Raw genomic sequence first — 13082 nt, 5'->3', positions numbered from 1 at the left:
ATAGGCTGGTTACCTTGCCCCATTCTCTGTGTGCTGTGGAATCATTGTTTTTAGCCCGGTACTGCCAAGCCATGTGTACCCGATTCACTATGTGGTCTAAGGAGGCTGTCTCTGGATTCAAGACCATTCCCACAATTTCTGTAATCTCTGGACTCAAAGATCCAAAAAACATAATTTTGAACCTTTTGTCACCTTCGTGATACTGATCCACATCGCCCGCATAGTACGCTCTTTTAAATCGCATGAGGTAATCCCGAGGATCCTCGTCTGCACACTGGGTCATAGATTTTGCAGCGTTAAATCCCTCAGACAGTGTTGAATATTCTCCAAACTTCCGAATCACTGCCAGGCTCAGCTTTTTAAAATCGTTCCGAACCTCGTATGGTAGCGATTTTACCCATGATATGGACTGTCCATGGAAGCTGCGTTTCAGCAAACTCGCTTTTTCATCCGTTTTCCTCAGACCCCTGATCATTGCTTCTGCTTCTACCGTTGCGATGTGAGTGTGAATGTCCCTGTTCTTATTGTGTGGATCAAAATAGGGAATTCTGACGAGAGCTTTGTCCATCAATTTCAGAGTGTTACTACTGAACGAGTATTCGGAAAGTTGATCATTGTCATCCGAGTCAGATTCGGATGAGTCATTAACATCACGGTGGCGTTGCTTAACATGATTTTTGTAGTGTATTTTGCGCCTGTAACGTGGGTCAACTTTGCTCGGTGACTCATGTTTGTCCCATGGCTCATACTTATGTGGTTTTTGTGGGGTGTTTGATTTATATTTGTCTGGTGCGTCGTGCCTGTCGCGATGTTTGTGTCGGCCGTCTGTTCGTGGTGTGCGTTTTCCTGGAGAGTTGCCTCGGAGCTTCGGCTCCGCCCTTTCTCGCGTTATTAGTACATAATCTCCTGGTGATTTAGTTTTAATATTCTGTCTCACTCTGACTTCGGGGTTATCAGTCCCACCTGTTTCTTTTCCGAAATTTTCCTCATCCCATAATCTCTGTTTGTCTGCCTGTGCGAGAGGGTCTGAGTTCAGCGTAGCTATTCCTGATGTTTTTACATCGTGTTCGCTTTTCTCCCATTTTATCCAGTTCTTAAGCAGTGTCCCAATGTCATCAATACAGCTCCCCTTCCATGTGTCTCCCTGATTTGTTTGCTCTGTAGCAGATCGGCCTGACCTTTTTGGTACAAGTTCCCAATATCCCGCAATCCACTCAAAAAATACTCTTAATACGAGCATCTCTGGAATTTCACTTCAGAGTGCATATCAAAACAGTTGTATCCAGAATGCATCAGTTCGACTCGTGTGACTCTGGTATTCCCTTCAGAGTACGTATAAAAACACTTGTATCACAGGATGTGGTCAGTTTGACTCGAGCAAATAATCTTACTTCAATTGTCTTTGTTATACCCTGCTACTCTGGAATTTCCCTTCAGAGTGCGTTTTTTTGTTTGCTTTACACCCGTTACAGTCACAGGGCAACGTTAGATCATAAAACCTTGGTTAATACAACAGTGATTTGTTCCTTAATTCAAGCATAAACTGTCTGCGAGAGATCCCGGACGACGCCCCCAATATGTTGTATATATAGGTGTTATGAAAATTGATGAAAATAATGAAAATTAAATGAAATTAAAAATTTGCATATTTTATCCGAAATTATGTTCATTAGTGTAATTATGTGCATAAATTATGGTGATTCGAGAGATAATCGTATTAATTTATGCGAGTGGGCGTGGTTAGGATAATGCAGGTCGTTATGGATTATCAGGTCGAGCCTCGGTGACTAGGATTGTGTTATGAATTGGAATGACGCAATTAATCGTATGCAGTGACGCAGGCGTTGTGAGCGTGAATGAGAGAGAGTCGATTCGACTCTGCTCTTTAATTCCGTATTATCGATAAGGATACGATTACTCTCGATTGAACATTGCGAATTATGTGTGGTATGGATTATGTGTGGTGATAGTGTGCTTGTGATAGGTCCCCAGGATTCAGATCTCATACGCAGAACAATATTATGCAGAATTTCAGGAAGAATCACACACAAACCTTCTGCTTTAATCAATTTTATTTCTAGCTAACTTTAATTTTTGGATAATATGAAAACTCAATCTCGGGATTTTGGAATTTCAACACAGCGTGAACATGATACCATCACGATTACGTTGTTTCACCTCGATAGCGGCACCTGTGGTTAATTCCCGACGCGTAACGCAATCGATCGGTTGTTGAGAGAAAGATTAAAAACATGCGAACTATTCTATCAAAACCTTAACCTTATAATATGCAAACTCGTATTCTTGAATGATTACACAACACGGCACTCGGTCTTTGATTCGTATCCAATCCTTAACACATTCTGATATGCGGAATTATTATGCTTGAAATCGTCAGCACAGTACCACGGCGATGTTCGTTCATTGATTCATCAACGATTATGCAATTAAAGCGTTCGACTGAAATAATTCTGATTGCCTCATCAACGTAACTCAATGGGTGGCGATGTTTTTCGTTATCAGCTAATAGTTGACGCAGTTATCATGAGTCTTGTATGTTTAATGGGAGGGTTGTTGATTTCTTGCGTTGAGCAAACGCCTAGGTTGATTTCCTTGTCAAAAAAAAATTGTTTGTTCGTTGTGTAGCGGTGGGGGAGTAAGGAGGGGGGAGAGTGTGGGGGGGCATACGAACGACTGCCAGTTTCTGTCCACCGCTGGCTGGATGAGTCAGCACGACGCTCGCCGTCGTCGCGCCGATGGGTGTTGAGTGCAGGACCGCTGACTTTAGCTTATTCTTGTTATTGCATTTTAAATTTGAACTGTTGTTTTAAAAAAAATAGTTTAACCCGTGGGCGTCCTCATTTCTGGCTTGCGGAGGGCTTCCCTCTGCGTGACCTCCCTTAGGGCACATCAAACTCTTGTTCATCTGGAGATCTTCGCAGATAGCTGCTAACATCCTCACCTCGAGAGTTTTATTATTTCTTTATTTATTAATGGCCTGTTTATGACCGACACCTGGTTTTGCGTGTGCCTGGCTTACGGGTTTTATTAATTATTTTTTTTCGTTTGTAATAAAAAAAATATGATATATATAACGGCAAATATTATTGTTAATATCAATTTTGGAAAAGGCTCATATACAACAAAAGGCACACCCCGCTCGCAGTCGCAGGGCTCCAGCGACGCTTCGCCAGGCCGGCCCGGCGCAAGAGGCGTGGCAGACTGCAGCTAACACGTGGTGGCAGACGCACAGCAGCAGTAATGGCGTCCAGTTGCTGCGTTGCATCTTGAGAAAAAATGGCGCCCGGTTGCTGCGTTGCATTTAAAATGGCGCCCGGATTCTGCGTCATATTCAAAATGGCGCCCGGTTGCTGCGACGTGTCCGCACCAAATGGCGGGAACCATTACTTCACCAGCACTCCTTCCAAACTTCATTCTGCTCTTAAAAATAACACCATCTGCGAGCTGCTGCTATTCGTCCAGGGTTCACCGCTCTTCATCCTTTAACAGAAAATACTTGTGCAAATTATTAATTCTACTTTTCTTATTTCTGGGTGGTATTGAGCTTCATCCTGGCCCAAATGCCAGATTTTTCTGGCAGAAAAGGTGTTGGTGTTCTACATGTCAACATCAGAGGACTTGTGATTAAATTAAGTCAACTAAAACTAGAAGTGGCAAATCTTGACCCGGACATTTTTTTCCCTAACAGAAACAATTCTCACTCCTGCCATCAATGACTTGCAGATTACGATTGACAACTACAACCTTTTTCAGCTTGACCGAGGATCTAAAGGAGGTGGAATTGCCATCTATGTTTGTAATACTATTGCATGCTCACCAGCTCACTTCTTGTTTAAAATATGTTACTTTGAAGGTTTGACTCTCAGAATAACTCTCCAAAATAATCAACAGATATTGGTAGTGTGCTACTATAGACCGCCTAGCAGGAAGAATGTTGAAGCTGCATCTGCACTGAGAGAGCTTTTTGGGGGCCTCTCTAAAGGTGAAATAGTTTTATTGGGTGATCTAAATTGGAATTGGCTAAACCCGCCGGCCGTGGCCACAAATTTTACAGATGAATTTAACCTGTTTCAATTAATAAATGTCCCCACAAGACCCAACCTAAAAAAAGTCCGGGACAGTCAACTCTGCTTGACGTCCTATTAACAAATTCCCCTGACAATTTCGCACTGACTGGTGTTCTGGGTATTAACCTTAGTGATCACTCCTTCATTTTTGGGGTGAGATCATCAGCCAGACCCAAAGTCCCCCCTAAAAAAGTTGAAAAGCACTCTTTGAGGCACTCAGGCATTTACTAATTATGTGCTTCACTCGGATATTGACAAGGTCTGTGATATCCCCAACCTGACTACGGCTTGGGAGACTTTCAGGTACACGTTTCTCCAAATTCTTAACAAACATGCTCCGTTGGTTAGATTTAAAAATAAAGACAACCGGCCACCATGGTATGATCCTTTGATTACAAATCTCATGAAAACTAGGGACAAGGCTTGGGCATGTGCTCAGAAAAGTAATTTGGTAAATGACTGGCTAGATACTGGATTTTAAGGAATAGATGCGTCAAAAAAATATGGCATGCAAAAAATGCCTACTTTTCCTCCACTCTCCTGGAATCACATGGAAATGCCAGGATTTTTTGGAAAGCAATCAAATGTATCGAAAAGGCATCCAAAACAGACAATCTGCCCGTTGAGCTTAACCGAAATGGGGAATATTTTCAGATCCCAAAAAAATAGTTAACAATTTTAACCTTTTTTGATAATGGATTGGGAGTCCCCACTGCTCATGCAAATTCCTACACCCCTGTCCAAACATTAAACGAATTTAGTTTCCAGCAAATCCACGAAAGTAATGTTCTGAAACAACTGTCCTACCTCAAAGGGTCCTCCTCTACCGGAGCAGATCGTTTTCCCGTCTTTGCTCTACTAACTGTTGGTCACCTAATATACAAACCTATAGCCCATATTTTCAACCTGCCCATCAAAGAAGCATCAGTTCCTCTAGAAAGGAAACATTCCTATGTCCGTCCACTTCACAAAGGGGGCCCAAATAATTACCGACCTATCTCAAGCTTGATTCCATCTATCACTCCGCCTTAAGATTTGCATTGAACTGCCCATATAGGGCCATAATAATTCATAATAATTATGGACCTATATGGGCCTACGTGTTAAACTGCCCATATAGGATTCACCTCTGTGATCTCTACATTGGGTCAAACTTAGCATCTTTTAATGTTCGATGGCTTGTGCACCAGATCTTATTCATTCACGATGTACTTACAAAAAAATCCGCAGACTACCTACTGGATCTCCTCTCTGTTTCAAAGAACAAATTTGACCTCAGGTCTTCGCTCATTTACCAGCTTCACATTCCCTATTGCCGTACAAAAACCGCAGGAAAAGCCCCCACGGTCTGGAATGCTATTGCCAATAAACTGCAACTTGAATCACTACCTTTGAGATCTTCACTCAGAACTGCTCTGGAGGAGTTGTACACCCCTAGCTGCCACTGCTATTCAGTGGCCTAAAATACAATAAAATGTTTAGCTCTGGATGACCGCTGCAAAGTATTATCTATATTTTGATTTAGTGTGCTGATCTTAAAGGTGCATTGAAAAATGTGATACTCTGACTGATGCTCCTGTTAAATTTCGATTTAAAGCTTTCGTGACTGCAATGATTCATCTTCTTTGGTTCTTTCGGTAAAGTCACGTAGAATGAGAATAAAATAATAAATTGATAAAATAAAATAACACAATAATATTCTCACGACTTTTCGGCCACAACACAAGCAGCCTTCATCAGGTGAAGGGACGAGACTGTCTGGTAGGACAGCGGTGGAGTGAAAAAGCCACGTTCAGATCACGACCTTTAAGCTGTGTGAGAGGAAACAAAGCGCCTTGACAAAGGAATTAGCATATAATTTAGTATTGAAATGGCTGAGTGATTAGCTTGTGACTGGTCACAGAAATGGCTATGTTAAAAGATAAAGCATACACATCCGCAGAGGCACCCCTCGACAAAGGAATTAGCAAAGAATTTAGCATTGAAATAGCTAAGTTAAAGCATACACATCCCCAGAGGCACCCCTTGACAAAGGAATTAGCATATAATTTAGCATTGAAACAGCTGAGTGATTAGCTTGTAACTGGTCACAGAAATAGCTATGTTAAAGTCAGAGCATACACATTCACCGAGGCACTTAGTACAAATCAAACAGGATAATTTAGCATTGAAACAACTAGGTGAATTTAGCATTGAAATAACTGAGTGATTAGCTAGTGACTGGTCACAGAAATGGCTATGTTGAAGTCAAGGCCTACACATCTGAGCTATTCACAGAACTATATAGTGAACCAATAAAAAAAACTAAAATATAAATTACCTTAATGTTATCAATAAACTCTATATTCTCCAATCAGCTAAGCTACCAACAATAAGTCGTTATATATTACAATGCTATATGGCGAAAAAATGGGTGGATTCTTACCCTCAACTTTAGCAACACGGATAGCTACAGGCCCCGTTCAGACGGACGAGTTCATCCATGGTCGGAACAGAGGAGGGGGAGAGAGACAGCTGCGAGGCGCTATTATACTCTATGTTGTAAACCATACCATTAACTGTGGTGTGAGAGGTATTAAGAGTCAATGCTGGCGAAAGAGCTGCGGTCTGAAGGTCATCGTAAAATACAATTAATTAAGAACAGAAATGGTTTAAAACATATTTCCAATGGTTACTAAGCCAGAATCCATCTTCTCGGTTGAAATTGTCTCTGTGCTTGTATATGTGAATGGCCTCAGGAACGAATCTCTCATGGTAGCCGGTTGGTTTGCAAAGAACCTCCGTCTTGGAGAAGTCAATGTCATGTGAGCTCACTGAATTATAACAGTGATCTGCCACGGCAGAGGAGTTCGTTCTACCGTGTTTCAAGTCTGCTTTATGTTCACGGATGCGGTCCGAGATATGTCGTTTTGTTTCTCCAATGTAGCTACTACCACAGAGGCACTTAAGTTTGTAAACGCCCGGGTACTGTATGTCTGGAACAGCATCTTTTACAGATGGAACTAAATCACGGATTTTATGTACTGTGTTGAATTGGACCTGGATCTTGTGTTTATTCAGGATTTTGGAGATCTTTTTAGTGACCCCTGCAATGTAGGGTAAGGTGAGGGTTTTGAGTGGCTTCACAAGAGGATCCTTCTTCATGACTGGAGTGATGGCTTTGCGAATTGTGTAGTCGGAGTAACCATTAGCCCTGAGAGCCTGGTGTACGTGCTTGAGTTCACTGGTAGTGTGTTCCTGGTCGGAAATGCATTGGGCTCTATGGTATAGAGTCTTGATGAGGGAGTTCTTCTGGGATGGATGGTGGTGGGAATCCGGTTTCAAGTAAGCATCTGTATGGGTAGCTTTCCTGTAGACACAGTGGCTCATTGAACCATCATGTCTCCTTTTAATCAAGACATCCAAAAAGGGTAGTTTGCCATCTTTTTCGACCTCCATGGTAAATCTGATGGCTGGGTGTATAGAATTGATGTGGTCATGGAATTGGTCTAGAGCAGGCTGGCCATGTGGCCACATGACAAAGGTGTCATCAACGTACCTCTTCCATAAGGTCGGGCGTAGAGTGGCAGTCTGGATGGCGTCAGTTTCAAATTTTTCCATGAATACGTTGGCTACAACCGGAGATAGGGGGGAGCCCATTGGGGTGCCCTCAGTTTGTTTGTAGAAAGTTCCATTCCAAGTGAAGTATGCGTTGGTTAAGCAATGTCGCACCAGGGGGGTACATCAGTATGCAGTCCTTGATGAACCAGGTCTTCAATGATAGCGATGGTGTCAGGTACCGGGACTTTGGTGAACAAGGACACCACATCAAAACTGACAAGCAGGTCGTCTGGGGACAGGGAAATGCCTTTGATTGTCGATACCAGGTGAGTAGAATTTAGTACCGCAGAGGTGGTTTTTCCAGTGAAAGGTCGCAGTATATCAGCAAGAAAACGTGCCAGCTTGTAGGTGGGGGAGTTGATAGTAGAGACGATGGGACGAAGGGGTGTATATTCTTTGTGTATCTTTGGAAGGCCATATAATCTTGGTGGTCTGGCAGCAGAGGGTTTCAACGAGAACTGTTTGATCTCATCAATTAATGCTGTTGAATCAGAGATGATTTTGTTCGTTTTGGTGACCAGGCTATTGGTGGGATCTCATTTTATTTTTGTATAGCTGCCATCGTTGAGTAGTTCTTGAATTTTGTTGTTATATTCTGTTTTGTCCATGATGACAGTGGCATTGCCCTTGTCGGCTGAGAGGACGACAATATCATCCCTCTTTTTTAATTGAGATAATTCAAAACGTTCGTCTTTGCTGATATTGCTGGGTGGCAACTTAGCGTTTTTGAGGGTTGCAGCGATTTCAGATCTTGCTACGTCTGCAGAGATGTGACTCAAGCCCTTGAGTGCAACGTCGACATGGGCAATGATATCGTTAACCGGTAAGTGTCTTGGTGTGACAGCAAAGTTTAGACCTTTAGCTAAAACGGATTTCAGACCATCAGAAATGGAACTGTTACTGCGATTAATTACGACTTTGTTGACGTCTAACTTCTCGGTGTGTGGATCCGATTTTTTGCTGGAGAGGTAATTGAATTTGGAAATCAAATTGTCCCTACATTTGGTCGACAAAATGGCAGCCGAAGAGGCAGTCATATTGTCTACATGTTCCCAATCCGATGTAGACATTGTTGCTGTCAATTTTAAGTGTGATTTGTAGAGTGTCTTGTCTAACTGATCGAGTTCGGTGCGTGTAAGTCTGATTTTCAGTGGGCTCACATGACATTGACTTCTCCAAGACGGAGGTTCTTTGCAAACCAACCGGCTACCATGAGAGATTCGTTCATGAGGCCATTCACATATACAAGCACAGAGACAATTTCAACCGAGAAGATGGATTCTGGCTTAGTAACCATTGGAAGGATGTTTTAAACCATTTCTGTTCTTAATTAATTGTATTTTACGATGACCTTCAGACCGCAGCTCTTTCGCCAGCATTGACTCTTAATACCTATCACACCACGGTTAATGGTATGGTTTACAACATGGAGTATAATAGCGCCTCGCAGCTGTCTCTCTCCCCCTCCTGTGTTCCGACCATGGATGAACTCGTCCGTCTGAACGTGGCCCGTAGCTATCCGTGTTGCTAAAGTTGAGGGTAAGAATCCACCCATTTTTTCGCCATATAGCATTGTGATATATAACGACTTATTGTTGGTAGCTTAGCTGATTGGAGAATATAGAGTTTATTGATAACATTAAGGTAATTTATATTTTAGTTTTTTTATTGGTTCACTATATAGTACTGTGAATAGCTCAGATGTGTAGGCCTTGAGTTCAACATAGCCATTTCTGTGACCAGTCACTAGCTAATCACTCAGTTATTTCAATGCTAAATTCGCCTAGTTATTTCAATGCTAAATTCTCCTGTTTGATTTGTACTAAGTGCCTCGGTGAATGTGTATGCTCTGACTTTAACATAGCTATTTCTGTGACCAGTTACAAGCTAATCACTCAGCTATTTCAATGCTAAATTCTATGCTAATTCCTTTGTCAAGGGGTGCCTCTGCGGATGTGTATGCTTTAACTTAGCTATTTCAATGCTAAATTCTATGCTAATTCCTTTTGTCAAGGGGTGCCTCTGCGGATGTGTATGCTTTAACTTTTAACATAGCCATTTCTGTGACCAGTCACAAGCTAATCACTCAGCCATTTCAATGCTAAATTATATGCTAATTCCTTTGTCAAGGCGCTTTGTTTCCTCTCACACAGCTTAAAGGTCGTGATCTGAATGTGGCTTTTTCACTCCAGCGCTGTCCTACCAGACAGTCTCGTCCCTTCACCTGATGAAGGCTGCTTGTGTTGTGGCCGAAACGTCGTGAGAATATTATTGTGTTATTTTATTTTATCAATATATTATTTTATTCTCATTCTACGTGACTTTACCGAAAGGACCAAAGAAGATGATGCTCCTGTTGTTGTGGAGTGACTCATGCAGCCAGCTATGGCTCTAGGGTTTGTGTGTTATATGTTATTTATGTAGTTTATTGTAAAAAAAATTCGGCCACAGTCCGTATGATCACTGTTATATTGTATTCATGGCTTTGTTTTGGTGATTTCGAAAACGTTTTTTGGTTTGGCCATGTTTTTGTTTATTGTAGTACAGAAGTAGACTGATGGCCTTAATCTCAGTTGTCTTGTGGTTGTTGTTGTTTGACTTGCATCCCACTGGGATTTTTGCACACAGCATGTACGGTGCTATTTCAGGAATATTTTGATGTTTTTTTTCCTGGATTTTCTGTTTGTACAGTCACATAGTCACTTTAAGATGTTTTCTTGTTCATGTTTTTGTTTTTGTTTGTTGTGGTTGCACCCGATTCAAGAACCGAATGGCTCACAGGGATATACCAAATAAATGGAACGATGAAGTATGAACTATGACCCGATGGCGGTCGCGTCCTCCTGCAGCTCCGCCGTCGACTGGCAAACACCCAGCCGCTCTCTTGCCATCCTTTTCCACTTCCATGGTGAATTTGATAGATGAGTGTATGGAATTGATGTGGTTGATAAATTGGTTCAGTGCTGGCAGGCCATGGGGCCAGATGATGGAACGTGTCATCCACGTATCTCTTCCACATGGAAGGACGTAGGGTGGATGTCTGGATGGCATCTGTCTCAAATTTCTCCATGAAAACATTCGCTACCACTGGCGATGAGGGGTAACCCATTTGGGTACCCTCATTTTGTTTGTAGAATGTACCATTCCAAGTGAAGTAAGTGTTGGTAAGGCAGTGCCTTACCAAAGTTGGTACATCTGGATTCTGTCCCTGTTGGACCAAGTCTTCAATTATTGCAATGGTATCAGGTACAGGTACCTTGGTTAGCAGGGTGACTACATCGAAACTGACAAGTAAATCATCTGGAGACAGTGAGATGTCCTTGACGAGAGAAACCAAATGAGCTGAGTTAAGTACAGCTGAGGTGGTCTTGCCAGTGAAAGGAAGCAGGGTCTCAGACAGAAATCTGGCCAGTTTGTGGGTGGGTGAGTTAATGGTGGAGATGATAGGACGGAGCGGGATACCTTCTTTGTGGATCTTTGGAAGACCATAAAATCTGGGTGGTCAAGCGGCCGAAGGTTTTAGAGAGCGCTGCTTGTTCGAATCGATAAAAGAAGTCGAATTAGTGATGATATTGTTGGCAATCATTGGAAGGACGACATTTACCAGATAAAGTCTTAACCGACTGTGATGTTTCCATCCTACCTGCCTATGTCAGCTATTATTTCTGACTCTTTGTGTCTCTTTCTCTCTCTGTACCTGTCTGGGATCTCTCCACCGGTGACTCAGGTGCTGCTGTGGGGTCCCACTTTCTGCCCCGCCCCCTCTCTCCCCCCCCTTCTCTCTCCCCCTACCGCCGATACCTATATCACCTCATGCCACAGCAACTCTCTCGCCTACTTCAGCAGTTTTTTCTTGCCGTAGTTGTCTCACCTGATGACGATTTCTTGTGTTGCGATTGAAACGTCGTGATCTATTATATTTCTACCTACGTGACTTTACCGAAAGAACCAAAAAGTATGGTGTTATTGTGTTGCGCTGTTCATTTGGAAGGCGCAGAATGGCTGACTTCGAGCTTAATTGTAAAATTTAGCTAATGGGATGAGCTGGGCAGTTGTTTTGGCAAAGGTTGCATTCCTCATTTGGGTATAAGAAATACTTGTTTCACATGTTTATTATCCGTAAAATATGATTTTCTCAAATATACATTTTGTAAATATAATTTATATTAAAATTGAATTAATAATTGTTTAAGTATATTTCGTTTATGCAGACTTATCAGGGGATGTAAAAGGCGCAACAGATGTTTGGGGCAGATGTTAGATATTAAAATGTTTCTCGTGAAATGTTTGTTAAATAATATGTACGTTAAATGTTCTTAGTTTTTTCGGTAAAGTCACGATGAAGAGAAACAACAGAATAACAAAATATATATATAAAACAATAAAAAATTCTCACGACGTTTCGACCATAACTCAAACGGTCATCATCAGGTGTGTCGGTTTGCATAAATTTATTTTTAAAACGGCATATTTATTTATTTATATAAAAAAATAACGTTTGCGTCACGCGCAACGATTGGCAGTTTGCCCAGGACTAGTCCATCTATTTTTTGAAAAGAGGAGGGGGGAGACGAATTTTTTATGTATGCTGTCTGAAAGCCACTGTAAGCGTGAACAATCAATCAAGAACTGAAATGATTTATCAAATCTTTCCAATGATTGCTAAGATAGAATCCATCTTCTCGGTTGAAATTGTCTCTGTGCTTGTATATGTGGATAGCCTCATGAACGAATCTCTCATGGAAGCCAGATGGCTTACAAAGAACCTCCGTCTTGGAAAAGTCAATGGCATGTGAGCCTACTGAATTAGAACAATGATCTGCTACGGCCGAGGTGTTGGTCCTACCGTGTTTAAGGTCTGCTTTATGTTCACGAATGCGGTCCGAGATATGGCGTTTGGTTTCTCCAATGTAACTACTACCACAGAGGCAACTTAGTTTGTAGACACCAGGGTATTGTATGTCCGGAATCACATCTTTTACAGACGGAACCAGATCACGGATTTTATGTAATGTGTTGAAACGGACCTGGATCTTGTGTTTATTCAAGATTTTGGAGATCTTTTTTGTGATCCCAGCAATGTAGGGTAAAGTGATGGTTTTGAAAGGCTCCTCAAGAGGGTTCTTCTTCATGGTTTGAGTGATAGCTTTGCGGATTGTATAGTCGGAGTAACCATTAGCCCTAAGAGCTTGGTGTGCGTGCTTGAGTTCACTGCTTATGTGTTCCTGGTCGGATATGCATTGGGCTCTATGATACAGAGTCTTGATGAGAGAATTCTTCTGTGATGGATGGTGGTGGGAATCCGGTTTCAGATAAGCATCCGTATGGGTAGCTTTCCTGTAGACAGAGTGGCTCATTGAACCATCAGGTCTCTTTTTAATTAGGACATCCAAA

The sequence above is a fragment of the Petromyzon marinus genome, chromosome 55 (genome assembly GCF_048934315.1).
Source record: "Petromyzon marinus isolate PM22_M1 ecotype Great Lakes invasive population chromosome 55, UKy_Petmar_22M1.pri1.0, whole genome shotgun sequence".
NCBI classification, from domain to species: domain Eukaryota; kingdom Metazoa; phylum Chordata; class Hyperoartia; order Petromyzontiformes; family Petromyzontidae; genus Petromyzon; species Petromyzon marinus.
The sequence above is the reverse complement of the archived record's forward strand: the minus strand, read 5'-3'. Positions refer to the sequence as shown.